The following is a 26,690-nucleotide window of genomic DNA, read 5'->3' as shown; positions in this document are numbered from 1 at the left end:
TGGGTAATTCTCAAGTAGTGGAATTACTGGATCTTACAGCATTTTTAAAAAAAATTTTTTGACAAACCTTCATACTATTTTTCTCAGTGGTTTACATTCCCAGCAGTAGTGCATGAGTGTTCATTCTTTTCCACACCTTCACCGACACTTGTTATTTCTTATCTTTTTGAGGCTAGTCATTCTGATTGGTGTGAAGTGATAGCTCATTGTGGTTTGGATTGCATTTCCCTGATGATTAAGCATCTTTTCATGTGTCTGTTGTGTTTGTATGTTGTCTTTGGGAAAGTGTCTATTCAGATCCTGTGCCCATTTTGTAATTGAATTGTTTGGGTTTCTTTCGTGTTGATTTGTATAAATTATATAATTAGGGTATTAATCCCCTTACCAGATATTCCATTATATTTTAAACAAAATCTACACAGGTCTCTATATCTATACCCTTGTCCACCTCTCAAAGCCTCCTTTTTTTTTTTTTTTCTATGCTTCCATTCCTTCATTTGACTATTGTAAAGCTCTTTGAATATGCCAAGTGTCTTTCCCGCTTTGAGTATTTTAACAGACTGTTTCTTTCCTTTTTTTCTTTTTTGTAGGGGTTTCGTTTATATTGGCACAATTTCAAAGATAAGTTTATTTTATTATTTTTAAAAGTTTACTTATTTATTTTGAGACTGAAAGAGAGAGCACCAGCTGGGGAGGGGTAGAAAGAAGGGGAGGAGAGAAAATCCCAAGCAGGCTCTGTGCTGATAGCAGTCATGGGGCTCAATCCCATGAACTGTGAGCTCATGACCTGAGCTGAAACCAAGGGTCAGGCGATTAGTGGAATGAGTCACCTAGGCGCCCCTCAAAGATAATTTTATTTTTTATTTCTTTAAAGTGTTTTTTTAACATTTATTTATTTTTGAGAGACAGAGAGAGACAGAATGCTAGCAGGGGAGGGGCAGAGAGAGAAGGAGACACAGAATCCGAAGCAGGCTCCAGGCTCTGAGCAAGCTGTAAGCAGAGAGCACCCCGCGGGGCTTGAGCCCACGAACTGTATATCATGACCTGAGCCAAAGCTGGATGCTCAACTGACTGAGCCACCCAGGTGCTCCTCAAAGATAAATTTAAAATAAACACAGAATATATCAAGGGAACTTCAGTAATATTTTACTATACTATATAAAAAGTACTATTCTTTTAATACAAAAATCCTGCTTCATCTTTAAATGCAAATTGGTAAAAATTTAATGTGGCTTCTTCATCTCTAATGACCAAAATAAAGACTAATTGAGATTTCTCTTCCCCACAACCACCATGGACTGCAAGTTTTAATGATAGGACAGGAAAACTCATTTTGCTTACATTGAATATACATTAGAGGGTTTCCAAAAAGTGGCATTTTCTATCTTTAACTTTGCTTTATATTTTACTTCTATAATTATATCTCATATTCAAAATGTTAAATATCTTCCTTATTTTGGGCAATGCAATAATTTAAATACGAGATGTTCATGGATGAATGAACTCTGCAATAGCAATACCAAGAACCATGCCTTCTTTCAAAATGGTAATATGTAAGGCCACAGTGGTAAGTAGGCCTTCCAAACATAATAAATCAAGCTGTGTCAGTCAGGAGAGGACTGAATTGTATTTGAAATAAGATGGAAATCATTGGTGGATTTGAGACAGAGAAATTATATCAAGCAATTGGTGTTTTAAAGAAGTATTTGATTGGCTGGAAAATATGGTCAAGAATGGATGCAGGATGCCTCGTTAAGAAATTATTGCAATAGCTCAAGTCTAAGATTACAGTATTGCTAGAAAGAGGAATTAAAAGGAGGGAGGGGAAAATATAATCTTAAGTTACAGTTGGAAAAATATGCTAAAAGAATTGGTATGAAGGATAAGGAAAAATGAATAATTACAATCTGTAATTTTGACCTAAGCAACTGGTCTTCCTTGTCAAAAGAAGACTTTGGATGAACAGGCTTTAGAAGAAAAGTAGTTCCCCATTTGTCTTTTGTCCATGGTCAATTTTAGCTTTCACACGCTTATTCATGTGGAAATATCAAGTGTAAATCTAATACCTGATGTATGGGAAGAACATGCTATATATTATGTGCCACTCACTTGGAAGGTCACGTGGCTTTGAAAAGCTAAATTATGGGGTCTACTCGTAAAGTGATTATTAGCCAATTTCAGTGAGCTTTGAAAGAGGTTATTATAATTTTTTTAGTGATGTCATAGAAATGGTAATTGTGAAATACCTCCAACCATTTTCTATAGTTAAAGAGGGAAGTGGCAACGGGTGTTTCGTTCATGCTGATTTCGATGCGTTAGTGTTTTGATTTTGTCGTTTTACAATCGGGCAGTTTTTAGACATTTAAGAAATAGGTACATGAAATCACTGAGATAAAAAGAAAAAAGGAAGGAATGGTTGTCAATAAAATAAAATTGCACGCTGTTCATATCAATGAACTGAAAGGAATGTGTTAATGTCCTCACATAGCATTGATTCCTCTCCCATCTGCCATTGCCTATATTTTTAATTTTGCAGAAGTAATTCATACTTTATATTGCCTTTTGCTCATTAGAAGTAGGTAGGTACATGATATCAAATAACTGATAATATCAGATAATATCAGATAACTGATATCAAATGTGTTCTTTCTGTTGAGCCATTCTAGTGTCTTCCTCCACTAGTGAGGGTAACGATGTTGAGTGAAGAGTTAATTAGAGTTTCCAAATGGACTCATTTGAATACAATGAATCACCTCAGTTTCAAATTGTTTCTGATTATACATCTTGCATTTCAAAGTCAAGAGTTGAGTTGGTTAGACACACCTGGTAAGTTGTTTATGTAAGGAATCTGTAGACACCTAAGGAAAATACCATCTTTGAAAAATACTTGTTATCCCAGTGGAATTGATATGACACTCCCACTCTTACAGTTCAGCATATCTGAAACTTTCAAAAACTTTGAACCCCCCAAAGATCTGCATGCACTTGGTCAAGGGAGTTAATGGGGTGAGAAATGAAAGAAATGCTGTGTTGTGCTTTTGTAAAGAGACATGTTCACACTGCATTTAAAACAAGGAATTTCAGATGCCCTTTACTTGAATATGAAAGAGATGCATAATTCTCCAGGATTACTGAAAACTTTTGTTCATTCTCCCGGTGCTATTTGTTTCTTATCAAGCATTATATTGGATTTTAGTGTAAGACAGTAATAGTAAAAGGTCTGTCCCATAATATCTGAACTTTTAAAAAATTAGTAAAACAATTTATAAAATCAGCTGTAAACTTTTGACCTTTATCTTTGTAAAATATTTTTGTTTTGTGCTTTTTGTTACTTTTTTTTGTTATATGAAGATCTTGAGGTAAAGAAAATTATTGCTATGACAGTAACACAATTGTACTTAGTAGAGTTTATTTAAAACATGATCATCATGAGGCGTTTATGCACTGTTTTGGTTGTTGGTGCCTAGCAGCAATAGAGACCCCAAATTCCTATGTCATATTATCGATACCAAAATAAATATTTTGAAAAAAGTATAAGGAATATATATTCTCTGCTTCTAGATCAGCCTATTTTCTTTTACCTTTATAAAAAAAGATTAAAATACTAATTTTGGAAACTTCAATGGGAAACATGCTTTTATAATTTTAAATATATCTTAGTGCTGGGGTGCCTGGGTGGCTCAGTCAGTTGAGCGTCTAACTTTGGCTCAGGTCAGGATCGCGTGGGTTTGAGCCCCATGTCGGGCTCTGTACTGACAGCTCAGAGCCTGGAGCCTGCTTTGGATTCTGTCTCCCTCTCTCTCTCTGCCCCTCCCAGGCTTGCATTCTGTTTCTCTCTCTCTCTCTGTCTCTCTCTGTCTGTCTCTCTGGGTCTCTCTGTGTCTCGCTCTCAAAAATAAACATTAAAAATTTTTAAATATATTTTAGTGCCACCTCATTCTAACATATTTGGGTCCATACAGTCAAAAAGAGTTTAAAATTAGTGTAAGAATTCAGGGATTTAGACATACAGAGAATTAAGTCCCCTTGTTATGTTCTGTGTTATTTAAATTACTTGACTGTATCACAATAATTCACCAGATAATGGCATTTTGATCTATACTTCTACGTAGCTTAATTGTTTTTGAATGACCTTGAAGAAACTGAATCTTATTTTGATTATCTGGCTTAGAATTGCCTGTTTTATTTATTTTGGGGGGAGGTGAGGGAAAGAGCTGAAAAATTGGACTCACTCATTGACATAATTCTTATGCATTGACTAATGTTAAAACTGTATGGTATATTAATGAATGAAGCTCACAGGATGAATGTAAGGATTTAATTTTTCCTTTTTACTTAATTATCTGTTACATTTATAACTTTTTTTTTTCATTTTCTAATGTTTAAGTCCATATCCTCTAGTATCATTATTTTAAATTAAATGGCTTTATTTTAGGTATATTATAACCAGTCTCAAGTTTATTTCTCTTTTTTTTCTTTTTTTTTCAATATATGAAGTTTATTGTCAAATTGGTTTCCATACAACACCCAGTGCTCATCCCAAAAGGTGCCCTCCTCAATACACATCACCCACCCTCCCCTCCCTCCCAACCCCCATCAACCCTCAGTTTGTTCTCAGTTTTTAACAGTCTCTTATGCTTTGGCTGTCTTCCACTCTAACCTCTTTTTTTTTTCCCTCCCTTCCCCCATGGGTTTATGTTAAGTTTCTCAGGATCCACATAAGAGTGAAACCATATAGTATCTGTCTTTCTCTGTATGGCTTATTCACTTAGCATCACGCTCTCCAGTTCCATCCATGTTGCTACAAAGGGCCATATTTCATTCTTTCTCATTTCTACGTAGTACTCCATTGTGTATATAAACCACAATTTCTTTATCCATTCATCAGTTGATGGACATTTAGGCTCTTTCCATAATTTGGCTATTGTTGAGAGTGCTGCTATAAACATTGGGGTACAAGTGCCCCTATGCATCAGTACTCCTGTATCCCTTGGGTAAATTCCTAGCAGTGCTATTGCTGGGTCATAGGGTAGGTCTATTTTTAATTTTCTGAGGAACCTCCACACTGCTTTCCAGAGCGGCTGCACCAATTTTCATTCTCACCAACAGTGCAAGAGGGTTCCCGTTTCTCCACATCCTCGCCAGCATCTATAGTCTCCTGATTTGTTCATTTTGGCCACTCTGACTGGCGTGAGGTGATATCTGAGTGTGGTTTTGATTTGTATTTCCCTGATGAGGAGCGACGTTGAGCATCTTTTCATGTGCCTGTTGGCCATCCAGATGTCTTCTTTAGAGAAGTGTCTATTCATGTTTTCTACCCATTTCTTCACTGGGTTATTTGTTTTTCGGGTGTGGAGTTTGGTGAGCTCTTTATAGATTTTGGATACTAGCCCTTTGTCCGATATGTCATTTGCAAATATCTTTTCCCATTCCGTTAGTTGCCTTTTACTTTTGTTGGGTGTTTCCTTTGCTGTGCAGAAGCTTTTTATCTTCATAAGGTAGTTCATTTTTGCTTTTAATTCCCTTGCCTTTGGGGATGTGTCAAGTAAGAAATTGCTACAGCTGAGGTCAGAGAGGTCTTTCCTGCTTTCTCCTCTAGGGTTTTGATGGTTTCCTGTCTCACATTCAGGTCCTTTATCCATTTTGAGTTTATCTTTGTGAATGGTGTGAGAAAGTGGTCTAGTTTCAACCTTCTGCAAGTTGCTGTCCAATTCTCCCAGCACCATTTGTTAAAGAGACTTTTTTCCATTGGATATTCTTTCCTGCTTTGTCAAAGATTAGTTGACCATACATTTGTGAGTCTAGTTCTGGGGTTTCTATTCTATTCCATTGGCATATGTGTCTGTTTTTGTGCCAATACCATGCTGTCTTGATGATTACAGCTCTGTAGTAGAGGCTAAAGTCTGGGATTGTGATGCCTCCTGCTTTCGTCTTCTTCTTCAAAACTACTTTGGCTATTCGGGGACTTTTGTGGTTCCATATGAATTTTAGGATTGCTTGTTCTAGTTTCGAGAAGAATGCTGGTGCAATTTTGATTGGGATTGCATTGAATGTGTAGATAGCTTTGGGCAGTATTGACATTTTGACAATATTTATTCTTCCAATCCATAAGCATGGAATGTTTTTCCATTTCTTTATATCTTCTTCAGTTTCCTTCATAAGCTTTCTATAGTTTTCAGCATACAGATCTTTTACATCTTTGGTTAGATTTATTCCTAGGTATTTTATGCTTCTTGGTGCAATTGTGAATGGGATCAGTTTCTTTATTTGTCTTTCTGTTGCTTCATTGTTAGTGTATAAGAATGCGACTTATTTCTGTACGTTGATTTTGTATCCTGCAACTTTGCTGAATTCATTTATCAGTTCTAGCAGACTTTCGGTGGAGTCTGTCAGATTTTCCATGTATAATATCATGTCATCTGCAAAAAGCGAAAGCTTGACTTCATCTTTGCCAATTTTGATGCCTTTGATTTCCTTTTGTTGTCTGATTGCTGATGCTAGAACTTCCAACACTATGTTAAACAACAGCGGTGAGAGTGGACATCCCTGTCGTGTTCCTGATCTCAGGGAAAAAGCTCTCAGTCTTTCCCCATTGAGGATGATGTTAGCTGTGGGCTTTTCATAAATGGCTTTTATGATCTCTAAGTATGTTCCTTCTATCCCAACTTTCTCAAGGGTTTTTATTAAGAAAGTTTGCTGAATTTTGTCTAAGGCCTTTTCTGCGTTGATTGACAGGATCATATGGTTCTTATCTTTTATTAATGCGATGTATCACATTGATTGATTTGCGAATGTTGAACCAGCCCTGCATCCCAGGAATGAATTCCACTTGATCATGGTGAATAATTCTTTTTATATGCTGTTGAATTCGATTTGCTAGTATCTTATTGAGAATTTTTGCATCCATATTCATCAAAGATATTGGCCTGTAGTTCTCTTTTTTTACTGGGTCTCTGTCGGATTTAGGAATCAAAGTAATACTGGCTTCATAGAATGAGTCTGGAAGTTTTCCTTCCCTTTCTATTTTTTGGAATAGCTTGAGAAGGATAGGTATTATCTCTGCTTTAAACGTCTGGTAGAACTCCCCTGGGAAGCCATCTGGTCCTGGACTCCTATTTGTTGGGAGATTTTTGATGACTGATTCAGTTTCTTCACTGGTTATAGGTTGTTCAAGCTTTCTATTTCCTCCTGATTGAGTTTTGGAAGTGTGTGGGTGTTTAGGAATTTGTCCATTTCTTCCAGTTGTCCAGTTTGTTGCCATATAATTTTTCGTAGTATTCCTTGATAATTGCTTGTATCTCTGAGGGATTGGTTGTTATAATTCCATTTTCATTCATGATTTTATCTACTTGGGTCATCTCCCTTTTCTTTTTGAGAAGCCTGGCTAGAGGTTTGTCAATTTTGTTTATTTTTTCAAAAAACCAACTCTTGGTTTCGTTGATCTGCTCTACCATTTTTTTAGATTCTATATTGTTTATTTCTGCTCTGATCTTTATTATTTCTCTTCTTCTGCTGGATTTAGGCAGTCTGCTGTTCTGCTTCTATTTCCTTTAGGTGTGCTGTTAGATTTTGTATTTGGGATTTTTCTTGTTTCTTGAGATAGGACTGGATTGCAATGTATTTTCCTCTCAGGACTGCCTTCGCTGCATCCCAGAGCGTTTGGATTGTTGTATTTTCATTTTCGTTTGTTTCCATATGTTTTTTAATTTCTTCTCTAATTGCCTGGTTGACCCACTCATTCTTTAGTAGGGTGTTCTTTAACCTCCATGCTTTTGGAGGTTTTCCAGACTTTTTCCTGTGGTTGATTTCAAGCTTCATAACATTGTGGTCTGAAAGTATGCATGGTATGATTTCAATTCTTGTATAGTTATGAAGAGCTGTTTTGTGACCCAGTATGTGATCTATCTTGGAGAATGTTCCATGTGCAGTCGAGAAGAAAGTATATTCTGTTGCTTTGGGATGCAGAATTCTAAATATATCTGTCAAGTCCATCTGATCCAATGTATCATTCAGGGCCCTTGTTTCTTTATTGACTGTGTGTCTAGATGATCTATCCATTTCTGTAAGTGGAGTGTTAAAGTCCCCTGCAATTACCACATTCTTATCAATAAGGTTGCTTATGTTTGTGATTAATTGTTTTATATATTTGGGGGCTCCCGTATTTGGCGCATAGACATTTATAATTATTAGCTCTTCCTGATGGATAGACCCTGTGATTATTATATAATGCCCTTCTCCATCTCTTGTTACAGCCTTTAATTGAAAGTCTAGTTTGTCTGATATAAGTATGGCTACTCCAGCTTTCTTTTGACTTCCGGTGGCATGAGAAATAGTTCTCCATCCCCTCACTCTCAATCTGAAGGTGTCTTCAGGTCTAAAATGAGTCTCTTGTAGACAGCAAATAGATGGGTCTTGCTTTTTTATCCATTCTGATACCCTATGTCTTTTGGTTGGCACATTTAGTCCATTTACATTCAGTGTTATTATAGAAAGATATGGGTTTAGAGTCATTGTGATGTCTGTAGGCTTCATGCTTGTAGTGATGTCTCTGGTACTTTGTCTCACAGGATCCCCCTTAGGATCTCTTGTAGAGCTGGTTTAGTGGTGACAAAGTCCTTCAGTTTTTGTTTGTTTGGGAAGACCTTTATCTCTCCTTCTGTTCTAAATGACAGACTTGCTGGATAAAGGATTCTCAGCTGCATATTTTTTTCAGTTCATCACATTGAAGATCTCCTGCCATTCCTTTCTGGCCTGCCAAGTTTCAGTAGAGAGATCAGTCACGAGTCTTATAGGTCTCCCTTTATATGTTAGAGCACGTTTATCCCTAGCTGCTTTCAGAATTTTCTCTTTATCCTTGTATTTTGCCAGTTTCACTATGATATGTCATGCAGAAGATTGATTCAAGTTATGTCTGAAGGGAGTTCTCTGTGCCTCTTGGATTTCAATGCCTTTTTCCTTCCCCAGATCCGGGAAGTTCTCAGCTATTATTTCTTCAAGTACACCTTCAGCACCTTTCCCTCTCTCTTCCTCCTCTGGAATACCAATTATGCATAGATTATTTCTCTTTAGTGCATCATTTAGTTCTCTAATTTTCCCCTCATACTCCTGGATTTTTTTATCTCTCTTTTTCTCAGCTTCTTCTTTTTCCATAATTTTATCTTCTAGTTCACCTATTCTCTCCTCTGCCTCTTCAATCCGAGCCGTAGTTGTCTCCATTTTAATTTGCAGCTCAGTGATAGCATTTTTTACCTCCTCCTGGCTGTTCCTTAGTCCCTTGATCTCTGTAGCAAGAGATTCTCTGCTGTCCTTTATACTGTTTTCAAGACCAGCGATTAATTTTTTGACTATTATTCTAAATTCACTTTCTGTTATATTGTTTAAATCATTTTTGATCAGTTCGTTAGCTGTTGTTATTTCCTGGCATTTTTTTCTGAGGGGAATTCTTCCCTTGCGTCATTTTGGCTAGTCCCTGGAGTGGTGCAGGACTGAGGGGCACTTCCCCTGTGCTGTCTTGAATAACTGGTGTTGGTGGGCAGGGCTGCAGTCAGACCTGATGTCTGCCCCCAGCCCACCGCTGGGGCCACAGTCAGACTGGTGTGTGCCTTCTCTTCCCGGGTCCTAGGGGTGGGATTCACTGTGGGGTGGGGTGGCACATCTGGGCTACTTACACACTGCCAGGCTCGTGGTGCTGAGGATCTGGCGTATTAGCTGGGGTGGATCGGCGGGGTGCATGGGGGCGGGAGGGGCAGGCTCAGCTTGCTTTTCCTTCAGAGATCAGCTTTGGGAGGGGTGCTGTGGCTAGGGGAGGGACTCAGACCCGCCGCAGGGGTGGATCCGCAGAAGCACAGCTTTGGGTGTTTGTGCGGTGCAAGCAAGTTCCCTGGCAGGAACCGGTTCCCTTTGGGATTTTGGCTGGGGGATGGGCGAGGGAGATGGTGCTGGCGAGCGCCTTTGTTCCCTGCCAAGCTGAACTCTGTCATCTGGGGCTCAACAACTCTCCCTCCTGTCGTCCTCCAGCCCTCCCATTCTCCGAGCAGAGCTGTTAGCTTATAACCTTCCAGATGTCAACTCCCGCTTGCTGTGGGAACACACTCGGTCTGGCCCCTCTGCTTTTGCCAGCCAGACTCGGGGGCTCTGCTTGGCCCGCGGGCCGCCCCTCCGCCCCGGCTCCCTCGCCAGTCCGTGGAGCGTGCACCGCCTCTCTGCCCTTCCTACCCTCTTCCGTGGGCCTCTCGTCTGCGCTTGGCTCCAGAGACTCCGTTCTGCTAATCCTCTGACGGTTGTCTGGGTTATTTAGGCAGGTGTAGGTGGAATGTAAGTGATCAGGAGGCGCGGTGAGCCCAGCGTCCTCCTACGCCGCCATCTTCTGCAAGTTTATTTCTCAAATACGATCTTGTTGTCCTGTTTAATTTTGTGTAATTTGCCTTCAAAAGTTGGAAAATACGAGGAAAATTGACAAAAGGCAATAGTTTTCATTTGCTAGCCAATCATAAAGAGTTATCTCAAAAGAACTTTCTAATGATTAAGGAAACCAAATAGAAAAGTAATTTATTAAAAGATCACTCATATATCTACAGGTACTAGCTCATAATTTTAGAACTGGTCCCTATACATGTGGTTTCACCCAATATTTATTTTTTAATACACAAATAAGTTTCCTTCCTGTGTCCATATCTCCCCTTATTAAATACATCAGAATTTTATATATCCATTTAGGATTTTTAAAATGAGATGACATTTGCCAAGTATGAAGCTTGTTACTATATATTCATTTGTACTTTATTTTACAGGTCTTGGTGTTGTTACCGAATGAGTGAAAAGTTGTTCTTTACAATTATTCTTTAGATCTTTCTGTCAGTATGTCTCCATTGACAAAACTAACCAAATCATACTAGAGTAACTTGTCTAAATAATTAACTGTAGAGAATTGTGTAACGAAGCGTATTTGGAACAAGTTGAATACAGACGAGTAGTCTATGGGGCGCCTGGGTGGCTCAGTTGGTTAAGCGTCAGACTTCATTCAGGTCATGATCTAGCAGTTTGTGGGTTCGAGCCCCACGTTGGGCTCTGTGCTGACAGCTCGGGGCCTGGAGCCTGCTTTGGATTCCTTGTCTCCCTCTGTCTCTGCCCCTCACCCGCTCACATCTGTCTCTCTCTATCTCAAAAATAAATTAAACATTAATAACAAAAATTAAAAAAAAAAAGAAGAGTAGTCTATGGATAGGGAAACAACACCTAAAAATTTAGGTAAACCTCTGGAATTAGGGCCTTATGCAAGAAGAACATAGCCTTCTATCTCATAATTACTGTGTTCAGTAATATAAGAGAATAAACATTCCTTTGCAGTATAAAAGAGTACATGTTGGTAACTACATGCTAATGCAAGGAAGGAATTTCTCATATGTATGTTTGTGGTTAGCATTATTGATAGGGAACACACTTATTAGGGAGAAAGAACATTTATCTTAGTGATAGCTCTCAGAAATGGAAATTGGTTATTTCAATTGATTGGTTATTTATATTTTAATCTGGTTAGACCTAAGAAGTTACATTATTAAATCTTCATATTCCATGATTAAAACTTGAAGAATACTTTCAAATTTCAAATATATGCATATTAAGGGTATGTCATAGATGGTCATTATTTGAGTACAAGTGATTTTGAAAAATATATAATTTGAAGAGATAAATCAACCCATTGCATGAACATGGCTGTATTCAGCAAATCCAAAGGTTTATTTCTGGTGTTGCTTACCTACACACCATGTGCAATGTTTGATTCTTTCTGGGTTCCTTCTAGGTAAGAACTTTTCTATATAAGAAGGAAACCTTCCTATCTTTTAATTTTTATATTTGCTTATAAATATTCTGCCCAAGCTACATACAGATAAACTACAAAGGAGCTGAACAGGTGTTAAAGGGGAGGCTTTTCAATCTCATTTTTGGTTGAAGATAATGTAAATCAGTTATCCACATGTTCTCAAATACCACCCCAGACAGTGCTATCAAAAGTATTCAGAAGATACTGGTTTTGAAACTTGGCACTTTACCCTTTGGAAGTTATAGAAGATTCAATATTGAAGTAGTCACAGAGTTTGAGATCCAGAGAGGATTTTTTGGAAGTGCTTCAGTTCATTTTAGACCCACAAACTCAGGGAGAGTGGCTTTGATGTGTCTGTTCGGAGAACTGGCATATATCTCCTGAACTTCAAGGGCACAAGAGATATGTCATGCATTCCACAGGCTGAGAGTTTAGGACTGGCAATTGTTGCATTGACAGAATGAATAGACGTTGCTTGAGTGGGGACTTCCTGCTTGTCCAGCATTTCTTATAACAGAGGATGGGTGAGTATTTTTCAGGGAACCTTAGAGAGAGACACCCTGGGTCATTCGAGGAAGGCTAGGTGATGTCAGGGGAAGGAAGCTAGAAGTAAACCCTGGGATGCTACGCAGCTTACAAATGACATGTAGGTAGCCCACCAATTTGTCTGTGAAAGAACACGTCTGTCTATGTAGAAGAAACTTCAGGTAGGATACCCAGGTGATTTTAGGATTGAGGGGGGAGCGATAAGGAATTGACACAGTGCCACCTGAAAGAAAGGCCAACCTTTATAGAGCATTCATGCCCACAGGGTACAGATGCTCGATCACCACGATGGTGCGAAAGTACAGCTTTCCTGCCCTTCATTCATCTCTCCTCCAGGTTTCATCCTTTTTCTGTCTTTGGAGGTGGTGAGGGATATTTGGATGTAGGAAGGAAAAGGCTGCAGTTTTGTTTTTTTTTTTTTTTATATTTGTTTTTACACATGACAGGATATATCAGTTATAAAAATTGACTGAACTAAAGACTGAACTAAAGTCTTCTGTTGACTAGATTAAGCACAGGTTTTAATTATCTAACTGTGATCAGAATATTCCTTGTTCCATGCCCTAGATTTCGTCCAGGGAGAAGGAAAGGATGAATTCCACAGAATAGCTTACTTGGGTAAAGTGGGTGTTGGGGTGGGGAGAGAAGAGAGTTGTATTCTTATTATGTCCTTTGTGTGTGTAGTTTGGTCATCCTGTTTATTCAGCCTCAGCATTCATTCATTCACTGTGTGTGTGTGTATGTGTGTGTGTGTGTGTGTTTGTACACGCATGCATGCATATTCACAGCAAAATCACTGCCTGGAAAATCATATTATATTTGAGTTTCAGTGGCATTCCAAAGTAAACTCAATTTAAGATATTACAGATTCATATCATTTTTACTATATATTTTTTCCTCTTGGTAGTTGTATGATTTTAATTGGTTATTTTAATTAAAGAGCCCCATTATCATTATTTTATTTCCTACGGCTTCTAATTTGGTTTGAAAGTGAAAAGCAGTTCAATACCATCATTATTCTACACTTTCTTGAAATCATTAAAACCTTACCTCTTTCTTTTGTATATGCCAAAGTTCTGGCTTGCATTTAAAACACACATGCATACATATATAGTATACATGTATATGAATGTACATATATGTGTATGTGTATGTGTCAGGAAAAGGAAGTTTGTTATCTCTGAAAATGAAGAGCCTTTAGAACCAAAACCAGATCTGGAATATAATTTCAAATCCCTCAGTTGATGGCTCATATCTATTTAACTCGTACTAGTTAAACAAGTTACATTTTTTTCCCTAATAACAGTGGATTAATGTATATAACCTGAGTGGGATAAATATATTTGTATTATTCTAATGTATTTGTATCATGGAGTTTGATAATTTGAAAATATATTTTAAATCAAATACAGCACGGAATTAAATCCCTTTACATTTTCTGGTTCATGTTATGGAAATTGAATTGATTAATAAATCTCTAAGCCTACTTGTCTTACATTCACAATATGCTATTTATTTGAAAACTGTCATATGAAACCTCTTAAGTATCAACTTGTACACATAATTGGTGCTACTTTTTATTTTCATGATAGTTTTAGGATTTCACAAGTCACTATGGGCTCATTTTACATGTGACAGCCTAAGCCTCATCTTCAACAGTTACTTATTAATTATTAAGGCTGCCTTGAACCTTCCCCGCAAGATAATTCATAAATGTATAGCCTAGTGAAATTTTGTGTTGGTGTGTTAGGCTGAATAGAAAGTCAATGAGTAGGAAACAAATCATAAGAAAATCATTTCAAATTCAGCGATAATCTTTATCTAGACTTCTGTTTTGAATAAGATTGCTCCTATAGATATGCATACAAGCTGTCTAACATAGGACTTTTTCACTAAATCTGCTTTTGAACACATGAGCATTATGTCAGCAGTGAAGAGGTCCACAAATAATGTTTAATTGAATTTGAATGAAAGTTGGCCTGTGTACTACTTATACTATCACTAAAGCATTCAATATGCTGTCTAAACTACACAGTGTTGATAAATAATTTGTGTTGGGATTGTTTACATCACAACTGACGTAAAATGATTGCACTGATAATTCACTTACAATATACATACTCAAGTTTGGAACCAGAGGTGTTCTTTACACCTTGAATAGGACACTGATTTCCCTTCAGCTCTCAACCCTTTCCAGTCAAAGATGACCTATGATTAGACTCTAGACTCCTTATCCATTCTCAAGACTCTGATTCACTGATTCACTGTGGATAAATCTCATTATCCTCTCCAAGTAGTTGGCTACAAATGGAGTGTAGCCTTAAACTGAGAAGCCTGATTATACCCACACATAATCAAAGCAATATTAAGAGAATGAAATGCAGGAATATCACAGAAATTATCTTGTGTCACAATTGGATGTAAATAGAAGTCACTGAGACCTCAGTCATATCTGTGCCTCATACTATTCATTTTGCCTTTTAATAATGCAAATACATAAAAGGAAAAGAAAGCAATGAGGGGGCCAAAGTTGAAAAAATGGGTAGGAAAGGTAAACAAAATCAGAACCAGAAGGTAGTATATTATAGATTATTTTGTGTACCTTCCTTTCATTCACCAGTGTTATTTTCTCTACTGAAAAGTATTTTATAATTTAATGAATAAATATAATAATGTAATCATGAGTAACATACTATGAAAGTGGCATTTTAAATATAGCCACTCAGTTTGTCACTTAGGATCCTATTTTATAAAATAACTCCTCTCGTGTTTTTAGACTTCCTTGGAGAAAAATATCTCTTGCATTTCCTCTCTTTACATCCAGGAACCAAACATTTAAAGTTTTTATTGCTAACAGCTATAAGTAAAGCCATGTCTGTGTCCCCTGTTCCAGTCATTCTCAGACTCCTCACACATGGCTGAAAACTTCAGACCTCACTTTTGTAGAAATTCCATTCTCCAAAAATGTATACAATGAGATAGGAGTACTACTTAGTTGTTGGAAGCAATAATTCATCATTTCTTTTTTGGTGTTTGAGTTGCTTTTCTTTACTATGTAATTATTTTGCTACAAGAATATTTAATAAGTAGACATTTTACAACTAAAATTATACTTGGAATCATGAAAAACACAACATAATTACTTGAGTTTGAAATCATAGTTAGAAAGCCAGAAGGAATCATGGAAAGCACAACATAATTACTTGAGTTTGAAATCATAGTTAGAAAGCCAGAAGAAAATTGTCCTGATTCTCTAAAAAGACATACACAGGAAAATTGCAAAAATAAAAAAAAGGGGGGGGGGAAGGCAGTCACTGACTTTTGAAGTTATAGTTGGACCATAATTTTTTTTTTCAACAAGCCAGGATTTTAATGCCATCTATTAACTAACTGCCTTAACTTTGAATAAATTATCAAAAATTAAAAAAACTAATTTTGGAGTCTATTATATGAACCATTTTTCCCACAATTTTCCTGATTATATAAAATGTTTGAGTTTTCAGTATTGTTTTTTACAATGGGATCCTGAGTTTAACCACAGCTATAATAAATCATCCTTTTTCAGAGTATCTGTGATTTCTTTCACTATGGGAGACAAACTGATTTTCTTAGAATCTTAAATCAAGGGATAGACATCATCATTTATACTAATCTGCTGATTATATTCCAGAAGTATCAAATAGTGAATTAAAATATTTTAGGAAACAAATTTTTAAGACAGTTGGTTTTTATTGAAGCAGTGATAAACATCCATGTTTTGATATTAATATGTGGATATTCTGTTGTTTATATTTCTTTTTTTCTTTTTTATCAAACCATTAACATTTTAGTTAACAAAAGCAACAATTGGGACATTTCTAGAGCTTACAGTATATTTGACATAAAAATAGGGAGTTCTCCAAAGTATGTATTAAAAATACAAAATCTGTGGACTAAGGTACACAGAAAATTTGTTTTACATTCCAGTTACCCAAAACAACAACTTGTGCCATCCTCCAATGGCACACAGTGAGAGAATTCTATTCCAGGAAAAGCCAGATCTACTGACTACAGAACCAACAAGGACAGACTGAGGGTGTCCTAAGTGATGAATTTGAAACTGGCTTGCCATTTTACCAGGATAACCAGTGGTTGCAAACGAGTTCTCATGAACTGTAGACCACCTGAATAGGCAGGCTTGATCCATGTGGACAGGTCTCTTATCTTGAGGATAACTGGTTCGAGTAATATCCCAAATTAACCAGTCATTTCCTGAAACAGCTCCAACTTTGAAGGTGTTTTTGAAGCACCAGTGGGCTGGCATTAATGGCATCTGTTCAATTCAAGAGATAAGATAGCCTGTTGAGCTGAAAGATCATAAAACCGGCTTGTCCCCTTCTCTGCAACCATCAGCTTAAAAGTTCCTTAGGATGCCAGCACACATTCATTCCAGGGGAACGAAGAACAAAATGAGTTGTCTGCATTCCTTCCAACTTCCAAATCCTGAGGTATGATCATCACTCACACTTGCAATTTCTTGGCTATCTTTGGGCTCAAACACCAAACCATTAACGAAATCTGAATGGCCCTCTAAAACCTTGTATTCATTTTTGTCTTGAAGATCTGAAGTCAATAACCTTATTTTCATATCAGCAGCTGAAGTACAAAATTTGATTATTGGAGGCAATGAATCACATCTAGTTTCTGGGCTCCAAGCTATGCCATCGATTCTGACACCATGCTGAAATGTTCATAGTGTTTTATACTGAATTCCTTCAATGTCTGTACAATGTCTGAACTGTACACATGCCAATGACCACATAATTACTGCCGCCATATGCAATTAAGGTTTCCTGAATCCCTACTCTCAAAGAGATTAAATCCTACCACATGCACATAACCTTCACTATCCACAGTGTAGGTAGCATTTCTTGTGGCGTCTTGCTTCATCTTGTATGTCAATACTTGAACAGTTGTAAAAATAAAATAACCTTTTACTGGACAAGATCACAAAATGGGGGCATTGGGGTATTTATATTTCTTTAAAATCCCCTTTCCTCATTATTCTGGGTTTCATTAGAATGAAAATAATGAAATGTACAATATATAACTATATTATGATTTTACTATTATGTGTGTGCTTGTAGTAAATGGAGGACAGTAAAAAAAAATGTTAATTCAATGAATATTCAATTGGAATGATGAGAAGGGAATATTTTACAAAATAAGACCATTGGCTTAGTTTTAGATTAAGCAGTCAAAATCCACAATTAAAACAGTAGAATAAGGTAAAACATATTTTAAGCATTTCTGTAGATTTTCAAGCTCATGACCTCCAGGTTATTGCCACATTCCTTTTATTCTAGCAATTATATATTTGGTTCATACCAAGAAAAAAAAGTGTCATCAATGAAAGGTTATATGATTCACCTCTAGAAAATACTTTCAGATAGATAAATCAGCTTCTTAGCTTTAAAACTAGCCCTCCAGCAAAGGAGTTGCTATCAAGCAAGGGAGTTGTTTTTTTTTCAAATTTAAAAACAAAAGCAGAATAATTAAATATATGTGTATATATTCACAAATATTTACAAATATACTTTGGAGCAGCTACCAGATATTATCAAATCATTCACAGAGTGAATGTAGATCCACCATATATAGTTGTGTTATAAAATAAGGCATATTTTACCTTACATGGGAAAGGCACTTTGCAGTTGTGATTAATCTAAGGATATTGAAATAGAAAGATTATCCTGGGTTATCCAGGATGACCGGATATAATCACAAAGGTCCTTATAAGAGGGAGGCAGAGTGTCAGAGTCCAAGGTGATGTGAGGATGGAAACAGAGGTTAGCGTAAAACAGGGACACAAGCCAAGGAAAAAGGGCAATCTTTCTAAAGGCTGAAAGTCGTTTGCCTCTAGAGAATCCAGAAGGAACGTGTTTCTGATGATACATTGATTTTAGTCCAGTGAAACTGATTTTGGAATTCTGATCTCTAGAACTGTAAGGTAATATATTGATGTTGTTTTAAAAACCCTGTTGGTGGTAATTTGTTACAGTGGCAGTGGGGAACTAATACAAACTTAGAGACTAGAATAGACTTGGATGATAGAGGAGGTTCAAAAGGATAATGATTTCCCATTTTAAATGGACTGTGGCTATCATAATTAATTGTGGAGAATATCTGTTCCAGCATTTTGCTTTAACAGTCAGTAAATCCAGATCAAACATACATCTTCCTGCACGTTAATTCGCATTTTAAATTTCTCCTTTATTATAGTTCAAGGAACAACTCAGTTCCCACTTCTTTATCGAGCTTTTTCTATTATTTGTACAGCCTGGAAGAATCCCATGCACAAAACTTTTTAAATTTGCTTTCTGTTCCATGCTACGCATACTTCAATGGCACACCTTTCTACACGTGTCCTCTGCTACTTTCCATTATACTAGCCTAATTTTAAGAACCCAGTCTTATATCCATAAGGATGAACATCAGACACAAATTCCTCTTCTCTCTGACATAGATCTAGGGGCAAAAAACTTTTCCCTTCTTCCATTCTACATTTACTAGCTGGTGTAATAATTAAACTGACATAAGACAGAACAATAGGAGAGAAAAAAGTTAATGATGTACATATAGAGGGGGGAGCCCACAAAGACATAAAAACTCAAAGGCAATCAGGCAGTTGGGGCTTATGTACAGTCTTGAGCTAAGGAGGAGAAAGTAAAGGTCTGGAACTTCAAAGAAGAAGAAGACTATTCAGGTGAAGATGAGAAGAGGAAATGCTTGGTAAACAGAGGTGTACCATGCCATACAGATAAGTCTTATAAATAAAATTATCTCTGTTTATAACTGTCTTCCTGGTACAGGCTCCCTATCTAAATCCTTTTAGGCAATTAAAGGAGAGGTAAAAAGTTTGTCCTGAGTCTGCTGGGTCTTCATTGCCTTCAGCTCAAAATAACCTAAAGGCCAAAGTGATGGATCTCATCATGGCACATTTTGCTCCCTCTTGTGGGTTTTAACTTCTGAGCAGAGTTGGTTCTCATCAGTACTATGATGATGAGGTCAGCGATGATAATTGTTCTTTTTCTGTTGTCTCAATGGTGACAGTTTTAATGCAAATTTATACAGGAAAAGAATACAAGAAATTAGTTGTCTTCATAACGCTCCCTCATCACATTAAAATCGGCGCATGTTCATTAGTAAAGAGAATCTTCAAGCTCCCTAGAAGCACCCAGATGATACTGCTTGATTCAGGTCACATGTAAGAACATCACATTCTTTCAGAAAACTCAGAAAATGTTAGACTTTTTCACGATATTTTTAACATTCTGTTCACCACCCTTTTTATTTTGGAGACTGCCCATTTTTCCACATGCTTATTTGGTGTGTGCAGTTGATAACTACCTCAGATTTTCTGTGTGGTTATTTTCTGAAAGGACATTACAAGGTAAATTTCCAAGAACACTCTCAATAGGATCCGGACTTGGGTGTCCTTGAGATCTATTGGGATGAGGCCTTTGTATTTTGAAAGAGAAATGTCTTTTGCTTCCATTGAGGTTGATAGTTTTGAAATGTCAAAGAAATTCTCAATTTGGTAATATGTAAATTGATAAAATTGCTGGTTTTTTTTTTTCCATCCTGAATCATTCACTAAATACACCAAACCCATTTTGACCCATTTCCACATTACATTTCCAAATTACAACAATTTTTTTAAATGTTATTTAGTGGTTTTGAATTTGGTAAACATTTTCTCGAAACAATGAATTTTAAGGTATATCTTAAATGTAAAGAGTAATATTTTCCCATTATTTATGTATTTTGCCAAAGTAAGGAGTCAGTTTTTATTTCTGAATAATATACATTTTAACTGTCCGAACATCCTTGGCTTTAACTCTACAAATTAATAATTGTATTAACCAGATAGAGTCAACTTCTATATCCCAAATTGATATTGGAGGTAATAGTTTATTTTTTTTTTATCCTTTCTTTTATTAGCTTATTCATGGTCATCAAATTAGCCTGATCCTCAATTTACATTGTGCTTTGTAGACATAAGCAGTGTCAAATTATTTGTCTTCATTAAATCTCTCCTATCAAAATGAACCTAATTTATTTCTGTCTGTCATCAGCATAGATAAATCAGAGGTTCATTGTCTTTTTTCACATTACCATATTTATACTATTTTTAAGTAAATAGTAAGACTGCTGGATTTAAATTTACTTCTCAAATGTTATTGTTGAGCTTTTTGTGGATTTTTAAAAATAATAACTCTTTTGAGAGTAAAGAATCCCTAGCTAGATACAATAATATGGTAGATGTGATTAATATTTCAGTTTCAAGAGAGAAGTAATTTACTAGGTTTTTTTTCACCTAGTAAAAAACTCTGTTTGATAAAATCTAGTATGAGCAATGCTATCTGGTAGAATTTTCTGCAAAGATTGAAAAATTCTTCTGCACGGTCCAGTATGCTAGTCATTGGCCACATAAGACATTGAGCATCTGAAATGTGGCTAGTGTGAATAAGGCCCCCAAATTTTAATTATATTTCATTTAATTTAAATTCAGGTTCAGATAGTCAGAAGTGCCTTGCAGTTACTATATTGAAAAATGTAAGTCTAGACTAAAGAACTGTGAGCTATGTTTTAAATCTGGACTCTTGCTTAAACTTGTTAATTTAGTTCTGTTGAAGACAGTCATGTCAACTCTCAGAGCTTCAATGTCTCTATTCAGTCAGTAATATATATATATATAATATATAATATATATATTATATATATATATATGTATAATTGGCCATCTGCTAAATCCTGTGAACTGTGCTAAGTGCTGGGGATACAATGATCATTTTGTCAGAATTGGTATCTTTAGGGAAAAATGATGCTAATAATACTATAGTTAATTGTTCAATTAAAATTATGAAAGAGACTCTGGAAAGAAAGTACAAAGTCTAATGAAAGTGTATGAGACTGGAGGCCTGAGTAGGTCTGATGGATCTGGAAAAGGTTTCAGGAGGAAGCAAATTTTGAATTTAGCTTAGAATCAATGTTAAGACATTTCTATGTGAAGGCAGGTACATCTTATTTGCCATTCACTCTGCTAGTTACTAGACATTCAGAGGGATTTTACTGGCCTTAAAAAATTATGGGATAATAAACACACAAATAATTTAGGGATTGAGCTATCATCAATCCCAAACAAATGTTCCATTAAGTAATCTTTATGAGAAAAGAAAAAAAAAAAGATTATTTTTATGTTCCAACATATTTGGAAAAGCTAGTTTTGACAAAGATAAATTTCTATGTGCTAAGAATTATTGGAATCTTGGGTACATTTAAGGTAAAAACTTATTGGCACTGTGTATATTGGAATCTTGGGTATTACAAAACTTGGAGAACAACCTAAGACTTTTTCCCCTAAACTTTTGCAACTATAGAATACCTTTCTTTTTCGTTTCTTCTGTTTTTTCTTTCCCTCCTCCTACTCATTCCCCACCCCTCCCTGCTTCTTCCCATAGCCTCTTTCTTTCTTCCTCCCCTTTCCCTTCTCTTCTTTTTCTCCTTCTACCTTCTCCAATGATTTTCTTAGTAATGTAGTTCCCATCATGGAGTTCTCCAAATAGAATTTCCAAAACCCCAGTGATATTTACAGTCATGAAATATGTAATTTTAAGGTGGGCAATGGAATTAAGAATGTGAATAAGCTTAGATAATAAATCTTCTGTTCAGTGACATTATATACAATCCATGATATTATATAGCTAACATAATGTCAAGATGCAAGGACTATGAGAACACATTATGATAGATTTTGTTGATGATTATCCTACTTAACTGAGAAGAGTAGAGGTAAAAGACCATTTAGGGAGTAAGATGATGAGGTGTATTTTGAATATATTTTATTTAATGCTCCTGTAACATACCCAAATGGAAATATTCAGCAAGTCAATGGAAAAGGGGGTCAATTTAAGTCTAGAAAGGAAATTAAAATGGAGGAGGAAATTTGTATTAGGTATATATTTTTAAATGTTGATATGATGTCTACATATGGAGAGAAAATATATGGAGAGAAATTCCCAGTAAACATGGAACTTGAAGAGACTCAGGCTATAATTATTTGAGGGAAAAATTAATTTCCCTCATGTGATTTGATTTTGTCTTTTCTTTCTTCTCACCATCATTTCCCCAAATTCTATCTAATATGTCCATATTTGAACAAATCTTAACATTTCATAAAGATTGTATATTCTGAATAGCCTTATACATAGATGTGGAGTCATTTCTGATGCACCTTCAATTTCTGTGGTCCTTTGAGAGACATTTAGTGCATTCTTAGTGTAAAGAATAATTGGTGTTTCTAGGGGTGGATATACTTCTAGCCATAAGAAGAAATTAGTGATGAGAAAGACTCAGAATATATATAGAATGCATAGTCTAGTAGGCGAAATAGATTCCTTTACAATATATACAATATATACAACAGCTTCCTGCATATTGTTTACATTTCATTTTAGGGGCACCTGGTGGCTCAGTCGGTTAAGTGTTCGACTCTTGGTTTCAGCTCAGATCATGATCTCATGGTTCATGAGATTGAGCCCCATGTCAGGATTCATGCTGACAGCTGGGAGCCTGCTTGGGATTCTCTCTCCCCCCCCCCCCCCTTGCTTGTGCTCTCTGCTCTTTCCCTCTCTCAAAATAAATAAATATTTAAAAATAAATAAACTTCATTTTAGGCTTCAAAGGTTATGATTCTGAATTCGGAGTTTTCATACTCATGCCACAACTCAGTTTCCATTTGAATTTCAAAAATCAGTTCCAAAAGGTAAAATGTGTGTGTGCAATTAGTTGAAGCATACCTGCACCATGGCCGGACTGTCTGCATTTGAATTCCTGACCATTTAGTATGTTTTGAGTTTCCTTGGGAAGGTACTTAATTTTCTTAAACAAATTAAGCTTATTTTATAGTTTTGTTGTGAAACTTAAAATATATTTATTAATACTCTACAGATTTTGTGACATGGTAGGGGATCAATAAATGTTATTTTTATTTAAAAGTTTTACAGTCATACTACTTATCATATTGTATTGTGATTTTTCATTTACATATCTGTTGAATACATCAGGTTGTAAATTCCTGAAGCAAAGCATGCGTTCATACATGCTTTAATATTTCCAGTACAACAATTGTATCAGGTACTACCTGGGCGTTGAATAAATGTGTGTGGAATTAATGAGTGATTACACAAACATATAGCAGAATGATAATGAATGAAATTTGAGTTTGTGATTATGAAGAAAAAAAAATATTGAACAGAGGATGAAAACGTGGGTTTACTTAAGGTCTAGGCCTCAATTCAAAACAAAATTAATCAAGAAGAGTATAAAAAGAAAAGAATCGGAGAATAAATTTAAGCATAAGATTAGGGACCAATATAAGGGATATCAAAAACAATAAAAAATATTTTCTCAGTATTAGAAAGTGTAAAATGTAAATTATTTGTTAAGCATCTTTTATCTTTCCAAATATTTTTGGAAATGCAATCAATTAAAACAGCAATGACATACCACTATGTACCTACTAGAATGGCTAAAAATTGGAACACAGACAACACCAAATTCTGGTATGGATATGGAACAACAAGAAGTCTCATTCATTGCTGGTGGCAATGCAAAATGGCACAGTCACTTGAAAGACAGTTTGGCAATTTCTCACAAAAGTAAACAGACTTATGTTATGATCCAGCAATCATATTCCTTGATATTTGTCCCAAAGTGTTAAAAACTTATATACACACACAAAAACCTGAACACAGGTGTTTAGGGCAGCCTTATTGATAATTATCAAAATAGGGAAGCAGCCAAGATATCCATAAGTATGTGAATGGATAAATAAACTGTGGTACTTTCATATAGTGGAATATTAAGGCTGAAAATAAATGAGCTATCAAGTCATGAAAAGACATGGAAGAAATCTAGACACATATTATTACCAAATGGAAGAGGCCACTCTGAAAAGACTTCACACTGCTGTATGTTTCTACTAAGATGACACTCTGGAAAAAGGCAAAACCATGGAGACTATAGTCACTATGATTCTGAGGCCACTGTGGGCATAGGAATCTTTCTTAATATCATATGTTCATATGTGTTATTATAAATAGGTCATGTTGTCATATGCCAGGCAAATATTTACTTTTTACTCTCTCTTACTTAAAATCAACATACTACAAATAAACATCTAAAGAATGCTTAACATACAGGAGCTTGGAAGTGAGCCACTTGCCAAGAAAACAACAAAAAGCAAAAAACCAAAAAAAACAGTCCCTAAATTTAGCTTCTTGGTAGGCAATGAGCACAAAACCAAATCGTTGTTGGCTGCTCCATTATGTACAATGGTAAACAATTCCATTTGCCATTATTTCTACTGTGTGGCAGCCACTTAGTCCAGGTACAGATTCTCAATTGCTTGGTAACAGTTTGTTGCAGCGTACCTATTCAGAGCTAACATAGGCGATAGAAGATAGGAGAAGAGACAGCTGTAGTCTTACCGTTGATCTTCAATAACTGCTTCACTCAGAAAAAAATGAGAAGGAAAAATGCTAGTTAAGTAAAACTGGACTTTTAAAATCTTCCCATGAATTTTTTATTTCAGTCTACTCAAATGGGTGTGAAGTCTTAGTCATTTTCCAAGTGAATTTTCCCAAACCCTGATATTTATGTGTAATGATACATTTCTTTTTTTCTCTTTAATTTGAAGAAGTTAGCCATGAGTGTCCTGTTTTTCTTTACCTGAGAGATCTATCACTGAAAAATATTTTATCTCTCTGCTATGAGCCATGAAGTTCAAGAGATCTTCGTGAGGTTTTAGTGATCACCGTTATTACTGGGAGCACTATTAATCTGAACACCTCAGAAAGCCGAAGCTTTCTGGAGCATGCAAAGAGTACACTAGAAGTCAGTGGGAGATTACTTCTAACAAATTAATTTAGCAGAACATCACTTCTATACTAGGATTGAAAGTATTTAAAGTATTTTCTTAAGTAGTAAAAAGATTTTGAGGCTATGTAAAAGACCAGTGTAAAAATAGTCAGTCTTGATCATGATAAATGGTAGGTACTGTAACCAGTACATTACTCTGGGATAATTCTGGAAGTATCTTTGCATTGAGTTCTAATTAGTGTCTCTCAGTATTTAATATCTCATTATTTGGCCATCAGTATTAATTGGATACTCTTCATCTCTCATTCAAAGCTGTTATGACTTTGAGCAGGCCAATTAATTATACATTGACTTTCAATGTCACAGATACAACCTAGTAACTTGCAAATTTATCATAAGAACTTCGTATAGCCAAAATTAAGTAGATCCCAATCTGGAGAACTTGGCATTAAGTATCTTTACTTCAAAAAAAGAAAAAAAAAAAGAGTAATCTCTGTAGAAATTGTTTTTGTTGCATTGCTCTAATAAACTTATGTTTAGTTTCTGGACTGTTAACTGAATCAGACTACAATGCTAGATTTACACATTACTACAATGAAAATAAATAATAGAATAGTACTGACAGGAGCAACAGAAAAGAAAAATAATAAAATTCTAAGCATTATAGAAAGGTGTGCAAAACTAGTTATATCTAATATTATTTTTTTAAATAAAGTTTTCCTTGGAGGGTGAGTTTAAAACACTTAGAAAAAGATAGGATATTGATTCACAGAAAGAAAATTTGCGGTCAAACAAGGCAAATTAGTAGTTTCAGAATTATAATAAAGATGTTTTATATGAGGATTGATAATAGGTTGGTCTGTTCTTGAATTTCAGTCAAGATATAATGTGACAAAATGGTGTAAGGTTCAAAAGGACATTTTGGAGTCTTGAAGAACCTGTGATTTTGCTTTGAGATAAATTTGGAATTGCCAACATATTCCTAAAGGAAGGTTATTCTTTCAGCTTACTAAGGGATTTCATTAAGTCTGGTAAGTGGATTTGCTAGAGGAGAGAAGAAAATGCTTTCAAATCAAGACAGACTTGGATCACCCAGCTAGTCACCCTCCTGCATTGGACTTCCAAGCTTTCCATTGTTCTTTACCTTAGTTTCTTTATCTGCTCATGTTATAAGGCTTGTGGAGTACTTGACTCAGGGCCCAGCACATAGTAAGTGTTCAAATAATTTAACTGAAAATATATGTATATACACACACTATTATATCATAATAGATTTAGTCACATCAGTTAGTTGGCTGTAAACAGCTTTGTTATTTTGCACATGACATAATTGTGATGGTTTTCTAGATCTCTCTCTCTCTCTTGCATTCTTTGAAAACCTTGCAGCGAGCCATTTATC

General features: G+C 35.8%; 1 protein-coding gene and 1 pseudogene across 2 annotated transcripts in view; one reads left to right on the top strand and one right to left on the bottom strand.

Annotated features, from left to right (window-relative positions):
- The window catches only part of CDH12 (cadherin 12), a 1,039,090-nt gene that overhangs the window by 420,656 nt on the left and 591,744 nt on the right, over positions 1-26,690 (top strand). The gene's annotated exons all lie outside the window — the stretch shown is intronic.
- LOC132680701 (nucleoporin Nup37 pseudogene) lies at positions 16,323-17,296 on the bottom strand (annotated as a pseudogene).

This window comes from Panthera onca, chromosome A1 (genome assembly GCF_046562875.1).
Source record: "Panthera onca isolate mPanOnc1 chromosome A1, mPanOnc1 haplotype 2, whole genome shotgun sequence".
Taxonomy (NCBI): Eukaryota; Metazoa; Chordata; class Mammalia; order Carnivora; family Felidae; genus Panthera; species Panthera onca.
The sequence above is the reverse complement of the archived record's forward strand: the minus strand, read 5'-3'. Positions and strand labels throughout refer to the sequence as shown.